We start from the raw sequence: 25,234 nt of genomic DNA, 5'->3' as shown, positions 1-25,234 counted from the left end.
TGATGATGATACCCCTTGCTTAAATGCATTATCAGTGTTTAAGGAAAGTCTGCGCATCGGAGAAGATTAATCTAGTTGATGTACCTAATGACCTCCTATGCACAATCCGAAGGTATTCCCCGAAACTAGATTTCTTGATTGAATTGTGGAAGAAAACCTCACTCAAATTGACCTTTTATAGCCTTTCAAATCCCTACTTGAAGTTGCTGAACTAAACCTGTTTTTCTGCTGAGAAACATTTTGGTCGATACTTTTGGTCGATAGTTTTGGTCGATGCCATCAACCAAAACCATCGACCAAAGTTTCCCAATCTGCCAAGTTAAAGATTCCATGGAATATTCCTATTATGTTTATTATGACCTCGAGCCTTGAGCCTTGTGCAATCATTTTCTCACCTAAAATCGTGGGGAGAGCTTCCCAAGGCACCTCCTTGGCTAATGTGAAGGGCACCTCATCAAAAACTCATTGTTTACTATTGATTCTTGTCTACTTCTTCCACATTAAGGTATGAATCACCATTCCACTCTCTATCCTACCATTTTCTATTCCTTTCTATTCATTTCTTGCTGGTGAGACATTGGAAATGGTGCTGCAACCTTGCAACCACCACTCCAAGTGTCTACACATGATTAACCTATGAGTTTCTTAGCCATCCATTGATGCTATGCCTCCACCTCATGCCTAGCATATGTATTCCTTCATTTTTCTTTTAACATCATGTCATTTTGTACCAAACTGAGTTGTAGGGCATGCTATGTTCATGTTTATCACTTCTATATGATTCCTATCACATCCACCCAGCCGGTACCCCATTTGGAATACCCGGGATGTGATCCACAGTCCAAGGATCAATGATCTGAGGTCCATGCCTCCCACATACACGGTAACACAATCATGAACAGTAATAATCAATGGTAAAAACAGTTAATACTAAATATCATGAATAAGATAAGACTAAATAAATCAGAGTGCGGAAGGCAATAACATTAAAGCATAATCATAAGGGTGAGAGAAGGTATGATAACCACTCTCTCAGAACAGCGGAAAAGAAGTGTGATAACGTCAAATACATGTCTAAGTGTCAAAAGATAATCTCAAAGATAAGTTAGTTACAAGACCAATGGTTCCACAAATACACCAGGGAAATGGGGCACTATGCTAGGGTTTCTTCTATACTAATGGTAGTCTCCTCAACAGTACGAATGAAGTAAACCCAGCGCTGCCGCCTCCCGCACAACTCGTGGGGCTAACCCTGGTGCGAATAATAATCCTCCTCGGCTCCAATATACGAATCCTCACCGACGCCACTACCCGGAGGGTAGTATGTGGAATCATAGTCCGCCTCATAGGAGGTGCCATCGTAATCTTCGGTACCTAGAATGTAATCTAAAACATTTGCACAAAAGGAATGAGTTCGAAGAACTCAAGCAAGGAAGTTATTCCATAATTAGAAATCATACACATACAGAACATACATAATGCAATGTGATATGGAACATATGATGCAGATATGAGCCTAACTCTATGAATGCTAGTCTCTAAGGTAGACATGCTTTAAGTCATAGCACCGTACTTCTCTGGGTCGTCAGTCACTCTCCCATTTCCATATCTTGGGAATGCCCTGGGAAGATCGGTAAAGTCATCAAAAACCATGGTAAGGGGAATCGGTCACCGCTCTCTCACATCACCATTTGGTCAAATCTTGGCGCATGTCACAAGTAAAGCCTAGCCCAATGCAAGTCATCTACTCGGTCGGTCAAGTCGATTCAGATACGTCCATTCCTCGCCCCGGCGATCCTTTCCGGTATCCTTCACACTAGAGTCGGCGAAATCCCGGATTTCGGACTCATCAACCCTATTGGTCATCCACATATAGTAAACGGGAAGCTCTCACGTCCTCTCACGGATTGGTTATCGGTCTTGAGCGCCCGTGAGCCCAAGTCTATCCATATACAACTCTACCAATAAATGTCCCCTTTCAGGTATCCGTAGCATGGTTTATGTCCCCTACCGGATTGGCTACCGGTCTAGAGTGCCCATCCAACCATACACTACCACGGGTTGTTCGGTCTCAATGCCCTTCCGATTCGGGTCTGACACGACAAGGATGAACCTAGCCACACAACTAGACACTCCTATGTATGTCATCCAATAACTCGAGAAAGTGTCGATAGGCACCATCGGAGAACATCCCATACTATTCCCTCCGATGCCCAAGGACAGAAGTGTCAGTAGGACACCCTCCAATCCCAAGTCATACGTAAACAATCACACATCAAATCTCATCATTTCTCCTGCATCCAATGCATATTCATAATAGTACTCAAATCATGATATTGAAACGAATCATTATAAACATAAGCAAATCAAAATGATAGAGTAACACAACAAAGGTATAAAGATTTAAATGTTACTGTTCTAACACATATGTATCAGTATCATAATGATTGAAAGAAATTTAGGGATTTCATTCTTTGAATAAAGCATAGTTAAATATTTGATGACTTATATGTTTATGGATATAACCATCCTTACCTTGGATGAGTTGATGATGAATTGAGAATACCAAGAATAGTCCAATAGAAGTGTTAAGGCCCTAAACAAACATCAATAATAAGTTAGAAAAGAAGTCGGGAAGATCGGATGTCATTTGAGTCAAAACTGACCAAGGTTGTTGTCAGCAACAACTTTGGTCGATGGTTTTGGTCGATGGTATCGACCAAAATGATCGACCAAAATAATCCTCGGGCAGAATAGTGGATTTTGGGGATTTTGGTCTGAAATGAGTCTTCCGGTGTTCGGATCAATCGAAACTTGGAGGCATACTTAACAACAGTAGTAGGACACTATAAATCAAGGAATTAACCCAATCCAATGGTCTAATTAAAAAGCCCCAATTTGAGCTATCAAGTTCAAGTGATAAACATCATGGCATGAGTTGGAATTGATTGCATTGATGAGAAATAGCATGCAATAGCTAGAGGAACTAATAGAAATTCGATTGGAATCATATGGCAATGTTAAACATGAACATAATACACTTTATAGCTCAGTTTGATATCAAATGGTATGATGTTAATAGGTAAATCATGAAATACATATGCTAGGCATGAGATATAAGCATTAGCATCAATGAATGGCTAAGGGAATCATGGATTGAGCATGAGTAGGCACTTGGAGTGGTGGTTGCAAGGTTGCAGCACCATTCCAAATGTCCCATCAGCAAGATGACAATAGAAAAGAGTAGAAAATGGTAGGATAGAGAGTGGAATGAAGAGTCATACCTTAGTGTAGAAGATGAAGGCAAGAATCAATGATAAACTAAGTGTCTTTGATGAGATACCCTTCACACTAACCAAGGAGCTGCTTTGGGAAGCTCTCCCCACGTTCCCAGGTGAGAAAAATGATTGTAAAAGGCTCAAGGCTCGAGGTCATATTAAATAGAAAAGGAATATTCCATGGAATCATTAACTTGGCAGGATCGGGACATTTTGGTCGATGGTCCTTGGTCGATGGTATCGACCAAAATGATCGACCAAAATGTTTTCAACAGAAAACTCAGGTTTAGAACAGCAACTTCAAGTAGGGATTTGAAAGGCTATACAAGGTCAAATTGAGTGAGGTTTTCTTCCACAATTCAATCAAGAAGTCTAGTTTCGGGGAATACCTTCGGATTGTGCACAGGAAGTCATTTGGTACATCAACCATATTAATCTTTTCCGATGCGCAGACTTTCCTTAAACACTGACAATGCATTTAAGCAAGGGGTATCATTGTCAATGTCCATGGCCTCGGTCTCCGAATCATGATCATCAATCAGGATGGTCCATAAATCTCTTCTCCCACCGCTTCGGGTCCTCGGACCTGAATACAACAGTGGATCCGGGTCAGGGTCAAGGTTAGAATAGGGCTGGATATTACAATTCCAATCGAAATTCTATTAGTTCCCCTAGCTATTACATGCCATTTCCATGACAATGCAATCAATCCCAACTCATGCCATGATGTTTGTCACTTGAACTTGTTAGCTCAATTTGGGGCTTTTTGTTTGGACCATTGGATTGGGTAAATTTATTGACTTATAGTGTCCTACTACTGTTGTTAAATGTTCCTCCAAGTTTCAGATTGATCCGAACACCGGAAAACCAATTTCGGATGAAAACACCCAAAATCCATCATTCTGTCCCGAAGGAAATTTTGGTCGATCCTTATCGACCAAAACCATCGACCAAAGTTGTTGCTGACAGCAACCTTGGCCAGTTTTGATCCAATTGATATCCAATCTTCCTAATTTCTTCTCTAACTTATTATTGATGTTTATTTAGGGCCTTAACAATTATTTTGGACTATTTCTTGGTACTCTCAATTCATCATCAATTCAACCCAAGGTAAGGATGGTTATTTCCGTAATCATATAGATCACCAACTTATGATTTCTGTTCTTGTTTATGAATAGAACCTTTTGATTACTTTTAAATCTTTATAAGACTATTATATATGTGTTAGAACAGTAGTAATGACCTCTTTATACTCTTGTCATGTTACCTTACTATTCTTGTTTACTTATGTTTATGATGATTTATTTCAATATCATGATTTAAAGTTTATGATAAGATGCATTGGATGCATGAAAGATGATGAACTTGAATATGTGATTGCTTACATATTGACTTGGGATTGGGGAGTGTTCTATTGACACTTCTGTCCTTAGGCATCGGAGGGAATAGTATGGGATGTTCTCCGATGGTGCCTATCGACACTCTCTCGGGTTATTGGATGACATACATAGGACTGTCTAGTTGGTTGGCTAGGTTTATCCTTGTCGTGTCAGACCCGAATCGGAAGGGCATTGAGACCAAACAACCCGTGATAGTGTATGGTTGGATGGGCGCTCTAGGCCGGTAACCAATCCGGTAGGGGACATAAACCATACTACGGATACCCGAAAGGGGCCATTTATTGGTAGGGTTGCAAATGGCTAGACTTGGGCTCACGGGTGCTCAAGACCGGTAACCAATCCGTGAGAGGACGTGAGAGCTTCCTGTTTACTATTTGTAGATGACCAATAGGGTTGATGAGTCCGAAATCCGGGATTTCGCTGACTCTAGTGTGAAGGATACCGGAAAGGATCGCCAGGGGCGAGGAATGGACGTATCTAGATCTGACTTGACCGACTGAGTAGATGACTTGCATTGGGCTAGGCTTTACTGTGACATGCACCAGTACTTATACCAAATGGTGATGTGAGAGAGTGGTGACCTATTCCCTTACCATGGTTTTTGAGATGACTTTATCGAACTTCCCTGGCAAACCCAAGATATCTTGTATGATTGAGCAGGAGTGACTGACCACCCAAAGAAGTATGGTGCTATGACTTAAAGCATGTCTACCTTAGAGACTAGCATTTATAGAGTTAGAATCATACTGCATCATATGTTCCATATCACATTGCATTATGTATGTTCTGTATGTGTATCATTTCTAATTATGGAATAACTGCCTTGCTGAGTTCTTCGAACTCATTCCTTTTGTACAAATGTTTTTAGATTATCCTACAGGTACCGAAGACTACGATGGCACCCCCTTCGAGACGGACTATGATTCCGCATACTACCCTTCGGGTAGTGGCACCTGTGAAGATCCGAGTGTTGGTGCCAAGGAGGATTACTATCCGCACCAGGGTTAGCCCCACGATTGTGAGGGAGCGGCAAAGCTGGGTTTACTTCATCCGTACCATTGAGGAGACTGTTATTAGAGTAGAGGAAACCCTAGCTTAGTGCCCCATTTCTCTAGTGTATTTATGGAACCTTTGGTCATGTAACTAACTTGTCTTTGGGATTATCTTTTGATACTTGAACTTGTAATTAACGTTATCACACTTCTTTTCCGCTGCTCTGAGAGAGTGGTTATCATACCTTCTCTCACCTTTATGATTATATTCATACTTTATTGTTATCTATCTTCCGCACTCTGATTTATTTAATCTTATCTTATTCATGATACTTAGTATTAAATGTTTTTACTTTGATTATCTTTGTTCATGATTATGTCATTGTGTATGTGGGAGGCATGGACCTACGAATCTTGATCCTTGGACTGTGGATCACATTCCCGGGTATTCCAAATGGGGTACCGGCTGGGTGGATGTGACAACAGCGGTAACCAGTCTGTGCATAGACTCAGTGGTCCATTGTTGGTCATACAATGGTAGGGTTGCATATGTTAGGGTTGGGCTCATGGACGTCCAAGGAACGGACCGGGTGTTGTGAGGAGTCATGAGAGCATTCCGCCCCAACAATATGTGGATGACCATAGGGTTATGGAATGGAGCCCAATAGCGGTAGCCAGTCCTTGAGGGTTCTCATTCCTAGGTTGTGAAGGATATTGAATTGAGTTGTTTGGTGCCATAGGGGATGTATCTGGACTTCATGTAGTATGTTACCATTATGACTTGCATTGGATTAGAAACCCCGACATGAGCCAATACTCATGCCAATGGTCGTGGTGAGAGAGTGTTGACTTAACCCCAGCCATGGTTTGAGAGCCAGGTATGTACTTTCCATTTTACCCAGGATCCCTACAAAGGTAACCAGTCCTTGCCGGATCAGAGTGACTAGACCTACCCAGAGGAGGGCTGGTGTATATCTTAAAGCATGTCAACTGTTAGAGACTTGCACAGTTAGATCTTAGCGGTATTCATACTTGCACTTCATACATATCATATATGCATTTCTGATGGTTTGACATATGGATGATAATTATTGTTGTTCTTACTGAGTTCGTCAGAACTTATTCCTATATTTGTCTATGTATATTACCCTGTACAGATGGAGGATATATTCCAGAAGATGGATTGGTTTCCCATTAAGGAGCCTTCTCGTATGAAGAAGATGTGGCACCGGCAATGGGAAATGGAGATAGCCTGTGCGAGAGCTCTTGCGAGTGCATGGAGTGCACTTATAGCACCCATTGATGGGCAGAGGAGACAGGTTGCCAGGCAGTTAGCCCATCGTATGGAGAAGAATTGGAGAACCCCTTTTCTTGAAATACATGAGAAACATTATCTAACTTTAGAGAAAGAAACTGGAAAAGAAAATCATTTAATTCTTTTTATTGCTTCTGTTGAATTCATATTCTTTTTGATCATTTATTCTTTCCTTGATTATTTTATTGGAGTATTTGGACTCTTTTAATCCTTTTATTTAATTATTGAACTTATTCTTGCTCATGCTTGTCTTTACTTGCATTTATTATTATTGATGGACAAAAACCGTGGACCTGTGATGGATCACTCCCACTGGTTCTCGGGCGGGTAACCGGGACCGGCGGGTGGGGTGTGATAGAGGTGGTATCAAAGTTAGGTTTTACGAAGTCAATAATAGTTAATACAAGTGTTAGATGAGCAATCTAAGTCATAGATCTAAAAGTGACTCAAAAGAACTAGAGTGAATAATAGGAAAATATTTCGTCAGAAACAAACTAAGAAAGTAAGTGAATTTTCTTTTGCATAAGTTAAGTGAAACATACTCTCACATTATAATTATCAAGAAAGTGCATAAGAAATAATAATGAAAATACAACAAGCATAACTGTACTTCATTAATAAGAAAAGTTTTACATAATTTGGAGCGTGGTCTACGCTTTACAAAAAGATAAGGAATAAACATGTGTTGAATAAAAACTACAATAAACATATCTAAATCCCAAAGTCAGTTTGTACTGAATTAAAAAGGATAAAATCCTAAGTCTAACTACTGCTGTGGTGGTGGTGGTGGTGGTGCTAGTCTCATCTGGCGGAGAATGTCAAGGCACTCTGCTATCTGGCTCCTCATCTCTACCTACCCCTGCTCAAACTGGTCCATCCGAGTGAACAGACCCCTAGTCCAAGGTGGTGCGACCTTCGAAGTATCCTGAGTCCCGAATGTGCCCCCTACCTTGAACTGAGATGGTGGTGGTGAGTCTGCATGAACTGCATCACCAGCCTCTACATCCATGTCTTCCGGCTCGGCTGGCATCTCTGGTGAATTTGGTCCGCCCAGTAAGTGCATCTGAGCTACGAATTTGTAACCAATCGTACCACCATGACTGACCGGAATAGCTTCCTCTCTCTCGAAGTCGACCCCGAAGTGCTCGAGGATTCGTGTAAGTAGTCTCCCGTATCCAAGGTTTGCTCCCCTCAGATGTGTCACTCGATAGATCATGGCATTCTGAATATTATATGCCAAGTCTACCTGATAGTGGGTGTACATTGAGAAGGTCATCAGGGCCTGCATGAGTGAAATCTCCTGCAGATAGTAAAACACTGAGATGGTTTCCCACTTGCTATTATCTTGATTGTCAAATCATTGACAGGCAGCCTGCAGAGATATGGAAAAACATGGCAAAAAAATTGTTGGAAGGTTCCTCCATTCTTGAAATTTCATGAGAAACTACGAGAATATTGTGCAAGTAACTTGGTTCCTTTGGATGATAACTTCGAAAGTGCTTTCTGGATTTCAGTTCCTTTCCTAAAGTCAAAAGGATCCGTGCCTCTGCTCTAATTGATATTTGGGGTGAGCTCTATGACCTAGAAAGAGAAGATAATGCATTTGTCAATCTTCTCAAAATTGCCTCTCAGAGTATTGTTAAATTGGTTGCAAGTAGTTATCTACGTGTTCTTTTTATATTTTGTAATGTGCCTAATCAGTAATTAAATTCCATTCCGCGTATTTGTTCTCCAGCATTGAAATTGATTTTTTCTCCATATAAAGCTCTATCAAGGATAGACTGATGTTATGTTCTATTGATTTCTTAGATTGAGATGGTAAAATGCAGCAACAATGCAACAAACGCTTGTAGCCCCCATGCAAAACCACCATCAGATCAAATTCAGCGTTTAAGTTCTAAAGCTAATTGAATCTCAATCCCCGAACCCCTCATAAATGAAACTCGTACTGCGTTGGTGGTCTGTCAGTTTATATGATTATAATCTTCAAAAAATGGAATTGATAGTGTTTACAAGACTAGCTTACTTGTATATATAATCTATAAGCACTAAATTCATTCTCAACAGGGAAATTGCACAAGGAGATTAATGCTAGCTTCATCAATAAGCTATTTGTTACCCAATATGGTCTATTTAGAGACTTGGCTATCTATCAGAGCCGGCAAGACAGAAAAAGAGTTATCATGGATATAACAAAGAAAACCCTTCCAGAGAGCTAGAAAGAGCAAGAGAAGCACTATGTGGATGCCCATCTTGTTTCTCTCAGCACAGGTTTCCTCTAGTAACCCTAGCACGCTGAATTGTTGTATTCCTTTTGTTTTTACTTTTTCCTTCTTCTCTGCATCATCAACAATTCACTGAATTTGGCAGGTGAAATGAGTCTGGAAAGTTGGTATGACTTGCAACTTCCTGGAACTGAGGTGCTGATTTTGAACTTATCTGCAAATAACTATGCCTTACCCCCATTTTTGCAGAAGATGAGAAAGCTAAAGGTTCTTATCATCGTAAATTCTGGATCAACCAATGCCAACCTAACCAACTTGAAGACACTTACTGAATTGGACAACTTAAGGAGGATTAGGTTGGAGAAAGCCTTGATTCCTTCCTTTCAGGAAATCACATTGCTGAGAATTTGCGGAAGGTATCCCTAGTTATGTGTACTTTTGATGAAGCTTGGAATAAATGCACCACCAGCATCCCTACCGTGTTACCTAATCTTGTTGAGATTGACATAAGTTATTGCCATGACCTGGTTGAATTGTCTGACTGGATTTGTAATATCATCAGTTTGCAGACGCTCAGTGTTACTTAATTGTCACAACTTCTCCGCACTCCCTGAGAGAATTGGATTGATAACAAACTTAGATTTGTTAAGGCTGCATGCATGTACTGGATTGCAGTCCTTACCAGAATCAAAAAAAGAACTCCAGAAGGTTCCTTGATATATCTGATTGTCAAGACTTAAGAATGTTGCCTAGCGGAATGGGTGAGTTACGTAGTTTAAAAAAGCTTGACATGAGTGGTTGCATTGAATTGTGGAAATTGCCATTTTCAGCTGAGACTGTTATTTATTTAGAGGAGGTGATCTGTGACAAAGACAATTAATGCTCATCTTTGGGAATCTCTATCATCTAATCTAAAAATAACTGTTTTGCATGAGAACAATGGTATTGGTGGATTGGTTAGGGTTTATCTACGACAACCAATTTCACTGAATTTTAATTTCAGGGGCAACCAGAGGATATATGGTTACAAGGAAATGGGGCTTCTGTCTCTCATCTCCCAATATATGTTGTCTTTTCCTTTATTGCGTTATTTATATCTACCTACTTTGTTTCAAGCAGCAAAATAGAATGTGTTCAGCATCACTGTCTAGTGGCGAAAAGTTTCAGTTTATGTTTTCATGTGAGTAGATTAGGTTATGCAGTAGTGTACTTTCAAGTTTGATGTTTGATGTTGTATAATTTTCTTCAGCAACCTGCATGTTACCCAAGTTTTATTGAAAAATAAATCAAATTCTTATTCAATATTCCATTTTTATAATAAGCTTGTTTATTTTTGTCTCGTATATGCCACATTAATACCTAACCCCATACAGAGAAACTTAGAAAAACAACATTAAGTTTTGACCATTCTTTTTCTCCCTTATTTTCTTTCGCACTCCCACTCCTGCTAATTAATGATGATAAATTTCAAAAACCCTTTGTGTCTGCTGCTTTCCTTCTCTTTTACTCTTGCAACCGCGCTTTCTTCTTTGGAAAGTAATATATTATTGAACTGCTATGTACTAATCCGATCTTCTATTTAGTTCTCCCACTTTTTTTAATTCTTTTTTTTTTTTGGTAAGACTTTTTCTAATTCAATACTGAATTCAAAAGTAAAACAAAAACAACAACCCAGAACCACAACTAAGAACACCGAAAAAAAAAACCAAATAAATAAGACTTCTTCTAACAAAACTCATTTTTTATTGAAACTATTCAAACTGCTTAGCTAAGTGCCGTCTACTCATCATTCTTGCGTTGGCAACAGTGTTTTTGGACAAGTGAAAAGATATTGAGGTCCTTAGATGGGCAGAAGAGGGAGGAATGAACAGCTGCTACTCAGGAAGATGGAGACAAAAAGAAAGAGGGAAAAATATTGTCTAGTTTAGGGATTTCACTGGATTTGGTAAAAAAATTTAGGCTTAATATTTGTGAGCTCTAGATATAATTGAAGTCGATGGATTTAGTAATTTTTCTTCAAATCATCAGAATGAAATTTTATTTGAAATAAAAAGAAAAACTTTCACTCAATACCTAAGATACAATTGCTAAATCAATAACATAGAAACCACATCATATAATCCACTGATGTCCTTATTACTAAATCCATACCATTGAAAACATAATATATAATCCATTTATATACTCACTTGTTTATTGGTTGTCCTCCCATGTCCTAAGCATAAGATATGAGATAACATCCACAATACTCAATCTTATCTACGGATAATTCCATTCCATGTGGGTGCATATTTGTTAGGAATTGTTATTTTATGTGGAAAGAAGAAGAAGACAAGTGTTTGATGCGGTTTGGTTGTGATGAACAATTTACTGTTAGGGATAACGGATGCACAACCACAAATAGAGAAGAACACAAGCAAAGCACACAAGAGAGATTTAACGTGGTTCGGCAAAACCATGCCTATGTCCACCAGAGAGAAAAGAAGTTCCACTATTTAAGAAAAACCTCACACCACTCTCACACCCACAAAGTGCTACCCTTTGCTTGCCCCCAATCCTTATCCTCAAGATGGGTTCCCCAATCCCCGTAGGGGATTGATTCCCCAATCTCCTACAGAGATTGATGCCAATAGGTTATCCCACAGAGACTATTTATAGGGAAACCAAAAACCCTAATCCCAATGTAATTACAATTTACTCCAATATTAATAATTGACCCAAACCCTGTTTCAATTACAAATACAACAAAAACTATAATTACATGGACCCACAGAATACAAGACACCCAAACCCAACACCTACATCCACGATGGTAAAGGAGTGCTGCATTTTGATCTATATTATTCCAATAGTGATAAGTACATGATATTTATAGAGGTGCTTTTGAGTTTCTTGCATTGTTACAATTCTGTGCACCTAAGCTATCTTGGACAAGGATCTCTCAGAAAGTCAATTGTTGAGAAGGTTTACATGCGTTCAAACTCTTCAAGTTTAAGATAAGATTTTTCATATTGATTAATTGGGGTCACTTCCATGTCGAACTGAATCTCTTTGAAGTGTTGCGCATAAGGTGGAAGACCAGAAGTTGGACTCTTTCGAATCACGTTGGAGTGTGGTGCATCAAGTAGAATAATTCAGTTTGGGCTCCTTTGACTACCTATGAGTGAGTTACTATGGGTATCGATTAGGTTACATGCCCCTCAAGCTCAACGGCAGATCTGAGACGTTGAAATTGCTCATGAGAAATTGAAACCGTTGATATGGAAGCAATTGGAGAAATATCTGCCAACTAATCCTTGGTGGAGATGAAATGAACTTCAAATTGGCATTTAGAGACCTTGTAACAAACAAAGGGGTAATCAATTTCCACATGTTTCGTGCAAGCGTGAAAGACTGGATTTGCGATTAGGTATGTGGCCCCCACATTATCATACCACAAGATTGGTGCATAGGACAAGTAAACCTTCAATTCCTTGAGTAAAGATTGAAGCTAGGTCACTTTAGTTGCTGCATTAGTTAGGGCTTTGTATTCGGATTTAGTGCCAGATCGGGCCACAGTAGCTTGCTTACAAGAACTGCTACTATTTGTTCACCAAAGCTTCAAGGAGGTTTAAACATTAAGAATTTGCACAAACTAAACCTAGCTCTTCTGCCTTGGAAGGCATGGGAATTGGCACAACCAACCTCTTCTCTTTGGAGTAAGATAATGAAAGAAAAATATTTCCCCAACTCAAGTTTCCTTGAAGCTATTGCAAGATCTAAAGTCTTGCGGGGGTGGAAATCTTTGCTTTAGGTAAGAACCCTCATCTTGGAAGGAATTTTTAAACAGGTAGGATCTGGACATACAATTAATCCATGAACATACCCTTGGATCCCAAATGTAAGAATGGCCAAAGGAAGCTTTACGTTTGTGGCTTTAGCTCCAACAATGGTTTCCGGTTTTATTCGTCCAATATCTTGAAGATGGGATCACTTGTTGGTACAAAAATGGTGGTCTCCAGAGGTGGCACAAATTATCATTAACATTCCACTTCCATCCTGGCTATAGAAGATCAAATAATTTGGAAACTAATTGCTTCAGGAGCATTTACGATCAAATTTGCACATGAGCTACAACGGTCCATGCAAAGAACAACATATCAATCAACATTGGAAAATGTTTTGGAGAATACCTTTACAACCACGAGTATTACATTTACATGGAAAGCATTGCTTCAAAAGCTAAAGATACCCACTCCCAATCCCAATCTTCTTTTAAGTAGAGGTCACATTCTATCCACTCTATGCTTGTTTTTTGGTCAACAAGAAGTTTCTGTTGAACATATTTTCTACAGTGTCAATTCATTTTCACTTGTGGAGCAAGTTAGCTCTCCCAACCATGAACCAGATAGTTAGTCTCTAGACTAATTTGTAGACAATTTTACAACAGTACACTCATTAAGACATCAACAAGGAACTATGTTTGAGAATTCTCATCACGTTCTGGCAATTGTGGTGATTCTACACTTCTCTAATTGATAATCCAACACTCCCCATGCCAAAACAAGTAGCAACTACCACCGTTAGATCCTGGGGATTGCTAATCAACAAAAGCGTTCAGCTTACAACACAAAGGCCAATGATAGTTCGACAGATACGTTGGTTACCATCAAATCATCCTTTTATAAAGGTGAATGTCAATGGATCATCCTTTGCAAAGACGCATCTCTCAAGTTTTGGAGGAGTAGCTAGAGACACTCAAGGTCATTTCCTATTCGCACTTCGAGAAGGTTGTGATTATTAGGACTCTATATATACTAGCCAAAGCTCTAGCCATCAAAAAGCTCGATAGTGGTGTTCTAATCTAGCCTTTTCACATGTGCATATTGAGAGTAACAATCAAGCCATAATTAATATGCTCACAAAGTCCTTAGAAATACCTTTGAAGGTATTTCATATACTGAATGATGTACAAGATAAGATATCCACTTTCACAGGTATCTGCTGGTCCCATGTTCATCAGGAAACCAAATTTTCAATGGACTCTTTTGCTAAGAAGGCAACGATAACACATGAATGCTATCTTTCCTTCTCAGCCACGTTAAAATAAATAAATAAATAAATAAAATATGAGGCTACTCTTGTGAAAGGAAACCCAAAAAAATAGCTAACCATGTGATGTTTCCTAACTTTTTGGGATATCAGAACTAGCCCAAATCAATAAAAGCAAAGAATGGTGAAAGTAATAGCATACTCCTAGGTTATGGACATTTTGAAAAGAATGAAAAACAGCCAAGTCATTAGTTAATTAACGGTCCTAAACAGCAAACGACAATTGTAAGGTAACCCAATTACAAGGATAAATTAATAATTTCTAATAATACATAAGAGATAATATTGGGGCACAACAACAATTTTCCCTTTATATATCTTCATACATATATTATTATTATTATTATTCACCTAATTATGTGGAGCATATTTTTTGTTATACAATATATTATATGTAGTAGTAATATAAGGATTATTACTATTTACTATCTATACCTATTATCGTAATTATTTATTTTTGTAAATAAATTATAAATACACAATATAAATTATGCTAAATTATATATCATACAACTATTATAAAAGCACGACCTAATCATATTCCTATTACAAAAGTATGAACTAAAGGGAGATGCGTACATTTTCTTACTTAAAAAAACCCTTTCTCGTTCAATTAATATATATGATGAAATGATGTCCAAAAATATAATTTTACATTTTACATTTAAATAATATAAATTAAACTAATATTAATTACATCCCTTTTTTAGAAGATCATAATTAATAATTTCAATTCATAATTAACTAATCAAATTTTAATAACTAAATAATATTAATAGATTCTTTTTTTTTTTTTTTTTTTTTTTTTTGAGCTGAGGTTCATCCGGATCAGCTTACACGTACCTTGACTACATCCTCAGGGGAGGTTTTATATAATTAATATAGGCAGGCTCATCCTGAGGGGTTTCAAACTCTGACCTCCTACATGGAAGCATTGGTCTTTTGCCAACTAAGCTACTCCTTGGGTTTAATAGATTCATTTTGCAGAGCCTTGAAAAATAATAGTTACCATCTTAACTCCCTCCCTTCTTTCTCTCAGATTAATTCTCAACAAATCTAACTCTTTGTATTCTAAAAGAAACATTTTATCTTATACCAAGGCTTCTCTTTCATTTTTCTTAAAAATCTCTCATCAATTTAGGGGGAAATAACAATGAAATCCTTATAAATTTATTTAGATCTTCTTTGTCTTCTAGAGTTTCCATGCATCGGTTAGAGTTGTTATTGACATGGGATTATCTAAAAGAAACTATTCATATGATTTACTCACTTTATCAATTCATAATCCTTCCATCTTCATTTCTCTCATTTATATCCTATTATAAAGTATGAAGAGAAAAATATTAGTTTCTAAGTTCCATCCTTTCTCTTTCTCACATGATAAAGAACAACACAACATGCTTTTGCAACTACCAAACTAAAATCCTCCTCCACCAGGAATGATCAGAATCTACCGACAACGATGACCCTAGAGTGTCCCTACAACGAGTGCAGTCCTACCTCATGCGAGAAGTTCTCCGTAGTTTCTCTTGACACTAATAATCATTCTACCGCTAGCCCTAATGCTATCTTCAAGTCCTTATTCTCAACTTTACAAAGAAAAGCCTCAAAACATCTTTGTCATCAGTTCCATCATCCAACTTTGCCATAGAAGAATAGTGGAAGCCAGCCGTCACCAAACTCTTTCACAAACTCATTTAGACCAGACGAAAGGGAGATGAAGCTATTTTCAAAGCATCCAGGCTCAAACAATCCATGGCAGAATTGGAGAAGAAGCTCAACAGGATCACATCTACTACTGTAGTTTGAAATTAGGTCTCTAAGTATGCTTCAAATAATGTATAAAACCTATTAGTTCTTATTTTTATTTGTTATTGTTGTTCCATTGACCTAAAATGAAGGTCTTGTCATTGTTGGCAACTTAAGTGGGCTTTGATATGGTACAGCAACACAAAAAAAGGTTCCGAGAGAAACAATCCAATTCAAATAAAGAAAACTCAAGAATCCCGTTTTTGAGGGTCTCTGTACAGTTTTGATCAACCTCTTCATCGGATGGTTATCCAGTGTCCGATTCACCCGATTTTTGGAGGAGAGCTTCACGACTTCTTGATATTCAAATCCAACGGTGGGATTGTTCATTGGAGATCTCTAAGTTAGTCCGATTTGTACGTCAAAACACTCCTTGTTTAAGTCAGATAGGAACTCTGAGTTTGATTCAAACTCTGAGTCCAGTTTTGATCAACCTCTTCATCGGATGGTCATCCAATGTCCGATTGAGCCGATTTTTTGAGGAGAGCTTCACGACTTCTTGATCTTCAAATCCAACGGTGGGATTGTTCATTGGAGATCTCTAAGTTAGTCCGATTTGTACGTTAAAACACTCATTGTTTAAGTCAGATAGGAACTCTGAGTTTGATTCAAACTCTGAGTTTAATTAATCTATAAAAGGAGAGAAAACTCCAGCAAAAAAAAAAAAGGACGTTTTGAGGAGCTTGGGAAGTGCATGGAGGTCGAACCAGAAGACGTTGTCGCTGTTGAAGGAAGTCTTTTGTTTTGCTGAACAAGAAAGAAAGTGAAAGAGAAGGAAGAAGAAGCAGCTGAAGAAAAGAAGGGAACATGGTTATATGGTTTTTTTAAAGAGAGAAAACTGAAAAAGATTGAAAAGAAAAAAAAAAAAAAAAAAAAAAGAGTTGGAGAAAAAGAGAAACAAGTATTGTTACCATGCATCTTACACAAGTTGAGGTAACCCGTATTCACAAGTTATTGTCTATTATTTTCTAGGTTATGTTTAGTGATGAAGAACCTAGATCATGAATGTAATTTGGGGAACTTGAATTATTGGTTTACATTGTGACCTAGCAAGTTGGAGCTTGTCTAGGGGGTTGGGGTTGGTGCCCTTGTCTGAATTGCATTTTAGACTAAAGTAGGGATTGGTGTTCCTGGACTGTTGTAGCAGTCAAAATATCTAGGAGTGTATTGAGTAATATACGAAACCCTAGGTAGGGTATTACTCCATGGATGTAGGCAATTTGGCCGAACCACGTAAATTCTGGTGCATTGCGTTTTTTGTTTATTTTTCTTTGTTGCACATATTGGAGTGCCTTGATTGCAGAGTGGTGGTACACTATCTGGTAGACCCAGCCACATTGTGGTGTGTGGTGGACGTGTCCTTGTGCAGTTGATAGCTACGAGTGGTACACTGTCTGGTAGACCCAACCACATTGTGGTGAATTTTTGAAGACACTGATTCACCCCCCCCCTCTCAGTGTCAATCTGGGAATAACAGTTATTGATAAACATTCTCTTGGTATCATCCAGAAACACCACCTACATTCCACTTGCCACTCATGCATTGTGTGTGGAAGTTTACTAGTTACTTCTTAAAAGTAGAAATGGGGATTGTAAGGGTAGAAGAGATGGAAAGAAGGATACACAAAGGTATTCTTGAAATTTTCATCTTTAAGTAGCAGGTGTGGGAGTACGAAAGAGAATAAACAAGAAAAAGAATGGTTAGAACATATGTTGTTTTCTAAGTTCCTCTATATGAGGTTAGGTATTGTAGCATATATCATACATAAAAGTAAACAAGCTTATGTTAATAAAAATGGAATACTGAATAAGAATTCGATTTATTTTTTTAATACAAAGTGATTAAAGATAACATGCAGATTGCCCGGAATTCACATTAGGGGATTCCACGTAACAGGGGAAATGAACAGCTGTCCATGCTTCAGAATCTCTGCTAGCTTCAGATGGTTTCCTTTGTGCTTCCCTCTGTTGTCAAATGTTTTTGCAGCTTGACCATCAGTGTCACTAATCTTTCGCTTCTCAGAAACAGCAGTTGGTAATCAATTATAGTTCCACATCAAAGATTAGATGGCAAATGATCTTGTTACAAATTTTAATCAAAAGAAAAAGTTTGAATCCAATAACAGCTACTGAACTCATGTACAACGCTAACTAAAATACTAAACTCCTAACTCTTATCAACAAAGGAAAAAGAAAGAAGAACACCGAAAGTTTTAAGGCACTATAGAAGTCCAAAGAAAGAAGGTAGCCGTTTATGACTATCTGCGAACGACTTTCCATTCAATGTCTTAAACCAGGTCGTGTATACATAGCCTATTTATCTGTTGTGGCCTTATAAATTTCTCTTCTAGGCTTTTTTTATTAGCACAAGAACTTGTGAGCACTTGAGATAGTGCCTGGAGAGAGCGTTTGGGAGGTAAAGAAACAAAGTTGCAGAGATGCAGTAGGAGAGATCTGATAAAGAAAAGGTCACTTTCAGAACCAGTTGCTGATCTTGTGGCTTCATGAAGCAAATATCCCAAGCTACAGAAGAAAACCCATGAAAGAAGATCAAACTGTTCGATCCTCCTAACCCTCTTTCTCCCGTGAAATCCACCTCCCACGACAACTTTTCCTTTAACAGGCCTCCTACTTTCCATCAATCTCAGTGTTCCTGCAACCCAAACACAATCAATCAAGACGATTGGGAACAACCCATCACAGCACAAGGTACTTGAACTTGCTCGCTAGGGTTTGTTTGTTGATTCCTCCCTAAACATTATAAAGAAACCACTAGAATTCATCAATCCTGCAACATCCCCTCCCCTGTTCCTTTTTGACCCAGTGAGAGCCCTCATCACCTAATGCAGCAGCTAAGCTTTTCCTGCTTTTCTGTTGTTTGAGTGATCGACAGAGAGAACTGCGAGAGTGTGAAACACGGGAGGTAAGAGAACGAGGAAGAAAAAATGAAGGAAAACATACAAGTTTGAAGTTTTTTAAAAGAATGTAAATTACTGTTTTAACCTCACTCATAGCCATTAGGATCACAAGCGTTTATTACAGAAACACACATGAAAGTGATTTTTATAGAAAAATCAAAAATAGGTTGAGACCTGTTTTCTACTTTTGATTTTTTAGAAATAGGCTGTTAAAGTTATTCCAAACGCTACAATTTCCATTTATTTGGTAAAAATAAAAAATAAAGATCTTGCCAAACACCGCCCAAGTTATGCGTAAATTCTGATATGGCTTTTGTCTCAGTGGAGATATCATAGGTTCAACTCACACATATCCCTATCCCTATATATAATATAAAAAATACCTTTGTACCAAAAAAAAAAAAAAAACCGAATGGTTTAATGTTAGCTTTTTTTTTTCTTCATTTCCTTAAGACTTTTATCCAAAAACAAGAGAAATTATAGAAAAACAACAGACGTCAGAAAGGCAGAAGGCGTCAGATTCAAAGGAGAAGAAAATCCAATAAGAGATGGCGAAGAGGGGAGAGAAAATTATGGTGGTATAATCGGTGCCTGAGTTTTTTCTCCCTTTTAAAGATAACCTGTGCTAGAGCGGATGACGAAGAAATGCATGAAAGAATCTTTGGGAGTTGGAAGTAAGGAACGAAATATTGCCGACACCATGGGTTTCGCCCCCTGACAAAACGGGAAAAACCCCGATATGTCAACAATATGTCACCGACATCTGAATGGGGTTTGGCCGGTGAGAGGGATGAATGGAGTAGCAGCTGCAAAATTACTTCGGAATCATTTCGCTACTCTAAAGGAATATTTGCAAATTGCTTCAGAATTTCAACTTTTTGCAAACATAATCACATAAAACCTTGACCAGCCTTCATTATCGTCATCGCCATCATCTACAGCCAAGAGACTCAAACCAAACAAGGAGAAGACCGCTCGCAAATGAGCAAAATGATCCACGAACCTCACGGTGGTTCTCCATGGAAGAGTGGAGACTTGCCCGATTAACCGTTGCAAACCTATGACTGCTGCCAGAAAGGATTTGGGGTTCCAAAGTCCACAACATTCCTTGGGTAGTCAACGTTGCAGCTAGTGGCTTCTGGGTTCAAAGGTTTGGGAGGAAGAAGAGAAGGATCGATACAAAAGGAAGGTTTTCAACAAGCAAGATTTTTTATGGGATTGCGTAGGTAATTTCTACTGCTTGCTACCTCCATTACTCTACAACTCAGAGGACAGTTGGTCCGCTCCTAAGATTAAAAAGTCAAGAAAATAAAGATGAGAAACAGAGAAAATCGAAGAGAGCAGATCTGGATTCAAAATCTTTGGTGATATTTTTGCAATTTATCGCGATATTTTTAAGTTCGTTGGTGATATATTGCGATATTTTCGCCTATTTATTGCCCATGTTGGTAAATCTCATATCGTTGTCCCATAGCTATTTTTGGCAACTCTCTATTGTGAATGAATTTGACAATTATTGGAATGATTTTCAGTTCGCCCTTTGGCTTTAGAAGGAGTAATTTTCATCCTGGACCCCCGAGGTTTGATCTATGTCATTTTTAGTTCAAATAAATGGACACTTTGCATCTGCCTCCCTATGGTATCTAATAAGATTAATTAAGGACAAATTATAATTTTTATGACCAAAATACCCTCATGCCTATTCTTCCACGTTGTTCTACTCCGGCGATCAATTAGAAAAATTCCTTCGAGACCCTTCGGTCCAAATCCTAATCCAAGCCAGGTTCAATACTAAGGAGCATAACATTTTTACTGGACAACCCAACCCTTATTAATTTCCTCTGAAGCTATTATTCCGGCGACTGCTGCAATACCGATTGCTTCATCTCTCACCAAATCAGCGAAAGAATGAAGAAGGGTCGGACTGGAACAAATGAAAGCTAAAACCTGGAGTGAAGAAGAGAAAGTTAATGTGGCTTTAGCTATTGAGATGGAGTAAAGAGAATTAGATAGATGAGAATGAAAGAAAACGATGTTGGAGAAGAAGTTTGGTGGTAGGGCAATTAGCCGGTGATTGACCCATTTTTAAAATTTGGATAATTGGTGAAATTCTTTCCAAATTTATCTGGTTGCTGCTATTTTTACTAAACTTTAATAAGAGATTTCTTAGGTTTCACGACTGAAAATGAACTGGAAATAGAATTGTCCTTCAAGAGGAGAAGAAGAGAGAGAGTCGAAGTAGCAGAGAAGTAGATAATTACCTAAAATTACGGGGCCCATTTCAAGATTGCAGCTCGAATTTGTGGGGCTTGGATCGCTCACAAGCTTCATTCTCTCGAAAAATACCGACCCAGAAATAAGGGTATCGGTAAAATAGCTGAAACTCTGCTACCATTGTTTCTGAGGAAGACCAAGTTTCCAATATTGTCCTGCAATTTCAAGGTAGTAACCCCTTGGTATTGTGTATCTGTATACCAAACTATAATATCGTCTGCTTCCAAATAAGCACTCTCGTGATTTTAGGTAAGTGGGGCAGAGATTTAGGTGATTATCTACAGCGGGTTTTAGCAGAGAAGTGAAAACCTTCTTCATTTCCTCTAAAGCAGAGACGGTATTATAGCAAAGAAATGGAAATGAAGAGCAAACATAAGTGAAGAAGTGAAGAAGTGTTGGGTTGTCGAGCATAATACTGAAGCAAGGTTTGGATTAGAATTCGGACCGAAGGGTTTCGAAGGAATTTTTCGAATTGATCACCGGAGTAGAAGAACGTGGTAAAGGAAGAAGGAATTTTTCGAATTGATCACCGGAGTAGAAGAACGTGGTAAAAGAAGAATAGGTAGGAGGGTGTTTTGGTTATAAAAATTATAATTTGTCCTTAATTAATCTTATTGGATACCTCAGGGGAGGCAGATGCAAAGTGTCCATTTATTTGGACTAAAAATGGCATAGATCAAACCTTAGGGGGTCCAGATGAAAATTACCCGAAGGAGTTTTTATTTGACCAGTATGTGGGATTAAAAACCAATTTTGCTGAGGTCCTGCGTAATTAATGCGCAGGACCGTCAAGCCGGCCGTCCGATCTAATCGGACGGCTGGCTGCATACTTCTATTAAAAAAATATAAACCCACCTTTAATGCTTACTTTTTGCTGACAGTTTGGTCCAATGACAAACCAGCGGTTCGAGTTGGGCGGTTCGAGTGGTTTTTGTAATTGAAGTATTGGTATTTCATACAAGTTTGGTTAATAGGTTTTAAAAACACGGCATACATATAATTGTATTCATATATACAATTTGAAAATCACAAATACTTTTTCAAAATTTCATCAAAAGCAGGACAACATAAACTCGTTCATTTCAAAATCAAAAGCCCCAAATCCATCGATTTTACTCGCAGAGGAGAAGACGAAGACGACGAAGCTTGAGCAACATCCCAGAGGAGAAAAAGAAGACAACGAAGCTTCATTCCAGTGTTCTTGAAGAACAAGAAGCAAACCTAAAAGTTTCCCAGTTTTGATCGAAGCAAAAGAGTTATAGGTTGAAGCAGGAATACCAAGATTCAGTCACAGGTTTTCAACCCAGTTTTCGATCGAAGGAGAAGGAGGATCTTGAAGCAGAAGAAAGAAGAAATCCTCAAATCCCTCTTCGGTTCTTCAACCATAGCCGTTGCAGTTCTTACTTCGTGGTTCTTAAAACAGTTTTTATTCATAAGGAAGTGCAACTTTTACCAGGTAGAATATTCTCACTCTTGTCTGTGCTGCTTCGGTCCTTGCGGTTATCAGCAAATAGTCTTGTGTGATGAAAACAATACATACGTTTTCAAATCTGGGTTTTCGATCAGAAGCGCGCAATTTTCGTGTTTTGTAACAAAAGACCCAAAAACATCAAGTTTGAATCTATTTCTCCGTCCTCTCTTCTTCTTCGTTCTCTCACGATTCTCCCTCAGTTTGAGCCCCTAAATTTTGTTTTACTCATTTACAGTTTGAAGAATCGATTTGAATGAAATATGAAAGAGAGTCTCAGGAGTTGTTGGTGCAAGAAACGGTTAGAACCTCAAATTCGATTTTAGGGTTCCTGCTTCTCAAGCTTGTGTTTATGACGCAATTCTTCTGTTGATTACAGAGATGAAACTATTCAAACTTGGAACTTATCAAAGAGAAAAGGTACTACACCTTTTCAATTTTACCCATTTTATACCCTCTTTTAACCAAAATTGTTGACGTTCGCGGAGGTATATCTTTGCGTAGTTCTTTCAATAAATACTTTTTTTTTATTAAATCGAATCTAATTTTGGAGCTAGAAGCGTCATCCATCAGGTTCTGGTGTGTTTCACTATTGACTGCAATTTTTATTCATTTTTGTGATCTCTCCTTGTTGAAGTGCATTATATACTTGAAAAGTTGAAATGTGAGAGGAAGAAATTGAAATTCTGAATTACCCGTTACTCTGATATTCCTAATAGCTTCAATTGCATCTTTTTTTGCGCAAACTTCAATAGCATGGTTGTTAGGATCTGGTGGTTTCTTGTGTTTCGGTTTGAGTTAATTTTTTTGCTAAGGGTTAAGCGAAATTCTGTCCTTTTCCCTTTGTTTCCTGCAAATGGTCATCATATATGGGATGCATCTGGAATACAAGTACTCTAGTATTATAGTTAGCTATGAACCCTCAAAGAAAGTACTCTAGTATTATTTACCCCTCAAAGAAAAATTACATCAGGTTCTTTGTCTTCACATGCATATTTTGTGCCTCCAGTTGCAGTTGAGATTTAACATTGCTGCATATCGTTAAATGTGCTGGCAATGGTCCTCCATAAGCTAGCAAAAATTTGGATAAGAGATTTTTGAACATGTTAAGTTTGAGGAGTTTGAGATCTTGTAATAATTCTCTTGTTCTAATCAGATCTACATGTTCACTCTTCCTGGAGAGACTTATCTGGCAAAAAAAAAAAAAAAAAAAAAAAAAAGAGTTAATGACTATTTGCTTCATGTTGTAGGTCAGCAGATTAAGTTATGAGGTACCTGAAAGCAAGATTCAAGCTTCCTCAATTACTATAAAAGATGAAAGAGTGTGTGCAATGTGTGAGAAGTTCACTGCTCAGGCAATAGAGTATCTTAGTGAAAACAAGACCCAGCAACAGGTCATTGAGGATCTTTATCTTGCCTGCCATAAGTTGCCCACCTTCAGGCAGCAGGTTGCTATCAATCCCATTCCATTGTGGTTTTGTTGTGAAATAAACTATTTTATATGTGCTGCTGCATTTATTTTTTATTTTTATTTCTTTAGCTGTATATTGAAGCTTCTTCTACATATCTTGACAAATTGTTGCTTTGGATTCCTGAATGTTTGCCTGTCTGATTCAAATGGCCTATGCAAGTGGTAGGCTTGATACCACAGGGGGAGTTCATTGCTTAAATAGACAATGTTATTGGTAGGAATATGGGAAACAGAGATCTTGAACCAAAACTTTTGATTGTCTGAGTGATTCAGAAATGACCTTCACTTTCCCCTCTCCTTGTCCTGATTGTCATAGACACAAGTGGGATTCAATAGCATAGGAATTTTTTTCTAATGACTAGAAACATATGAGCATGCATATTGATTCGTTATGATGAATATATTACACAATATTAAGTTAACCTTGCCTCAATATGCCTTACATGGAATGGGTAAGTAAGGCAAATTTCATGTTATGGGAAAAAGTATGCTGCTTGTTGTGTGGCTTCTATGCCCAGACAGAAATTCAAGTAAAAGTACCACTTTGCCACCTGTGAAATAGAAATTGCATCTAAGATGATGGCCCCACATGCACTCTCACTGGCCTCCATGCTGGTTCAGGCACTACATGACCAGATAGTGATCTCTCTTGCCCATAAAAAGGATAATCTGCCTCAATGTATTCTTAGTAGGAGCTATAGCAGGCATCTATTTTTGCTGCTAGTGTTTTTGAAAATCTTATTAACAGGGAAGGGCCCCAGAGAAACTTGAACCTAGAACTTTTGATGTCTGTGGATGCTATGTGGAAATTCTGAAACCTAATCTTGCTGTTCACATTTAGTGACTTCATGGAACTATTTTACGTTCTATCTTTTATGTTAATCTATTTTTTAGGCAGTGCATCACGTTAGTGGACTATTATGCCCCACTTTTCTTCATGGAGCTTGGCACAATAAATCCAAAGGACTTCTGTGTGAAAATGGATCTTTGTGA

General features: G+C 38.2%; 1 long non-coding RNA gene and 1 pseudogene across 2 annotated transcripts; both read left to right on the top strand.

The window, feature by feature from the left end:
- Positions 1-8,081: 8,081 nt before the first annotated feature.
- On the top strand, positions 8,082-10,337 carry LOC149006060 (putative disease resistance protein At5g66900; annotated as a pseudogene).
- Positions 10,338-22,397: 12,060 nt separating this feature from the next.
- Positions 22,398-24,196, top strand: LOC149006059 (uncharacterized). 2 transcript variants are annotated; one of them, XR_016175721.1, is made up of 3 exons: positions 22,398-22,758; positions 23,009-23,190; positions 24,021-24,196. It is a non-coding gene; the product is annotated as an uncharacterized LOC149006059 (long non-coding RNA). The 2 variants fall into 2 exon arrangements; XR_016175720.1 differs by lacking the exon at positions 24,021-24,196 and having other exon boundaries at positions 23,009-23,071; positions 23,150-23,388.
- The last annotated feature ends 1,038 nt before the right edge of the window (positions 24,197-25,234 follow it).

This window comes from Hakea prostrata, chromosome 9 (assembly GCF_041222555.1).
Source record: "Hakea prostrata isolate BN-2017 chromosome 9, UWA_Hpros_2, whole genome shotgun sequence".
Lineage (NCBI taxonomy): Eukaryota > Viridiplantae > Streptophyta > Magnoliopsida > Proteales > Proteaceae > Hakea > Hakea prostrata.
Note: the sequence above shows the minus strand (reverse complement) of the source record. Positions and strands in the feature narration are given on the sequence as shown.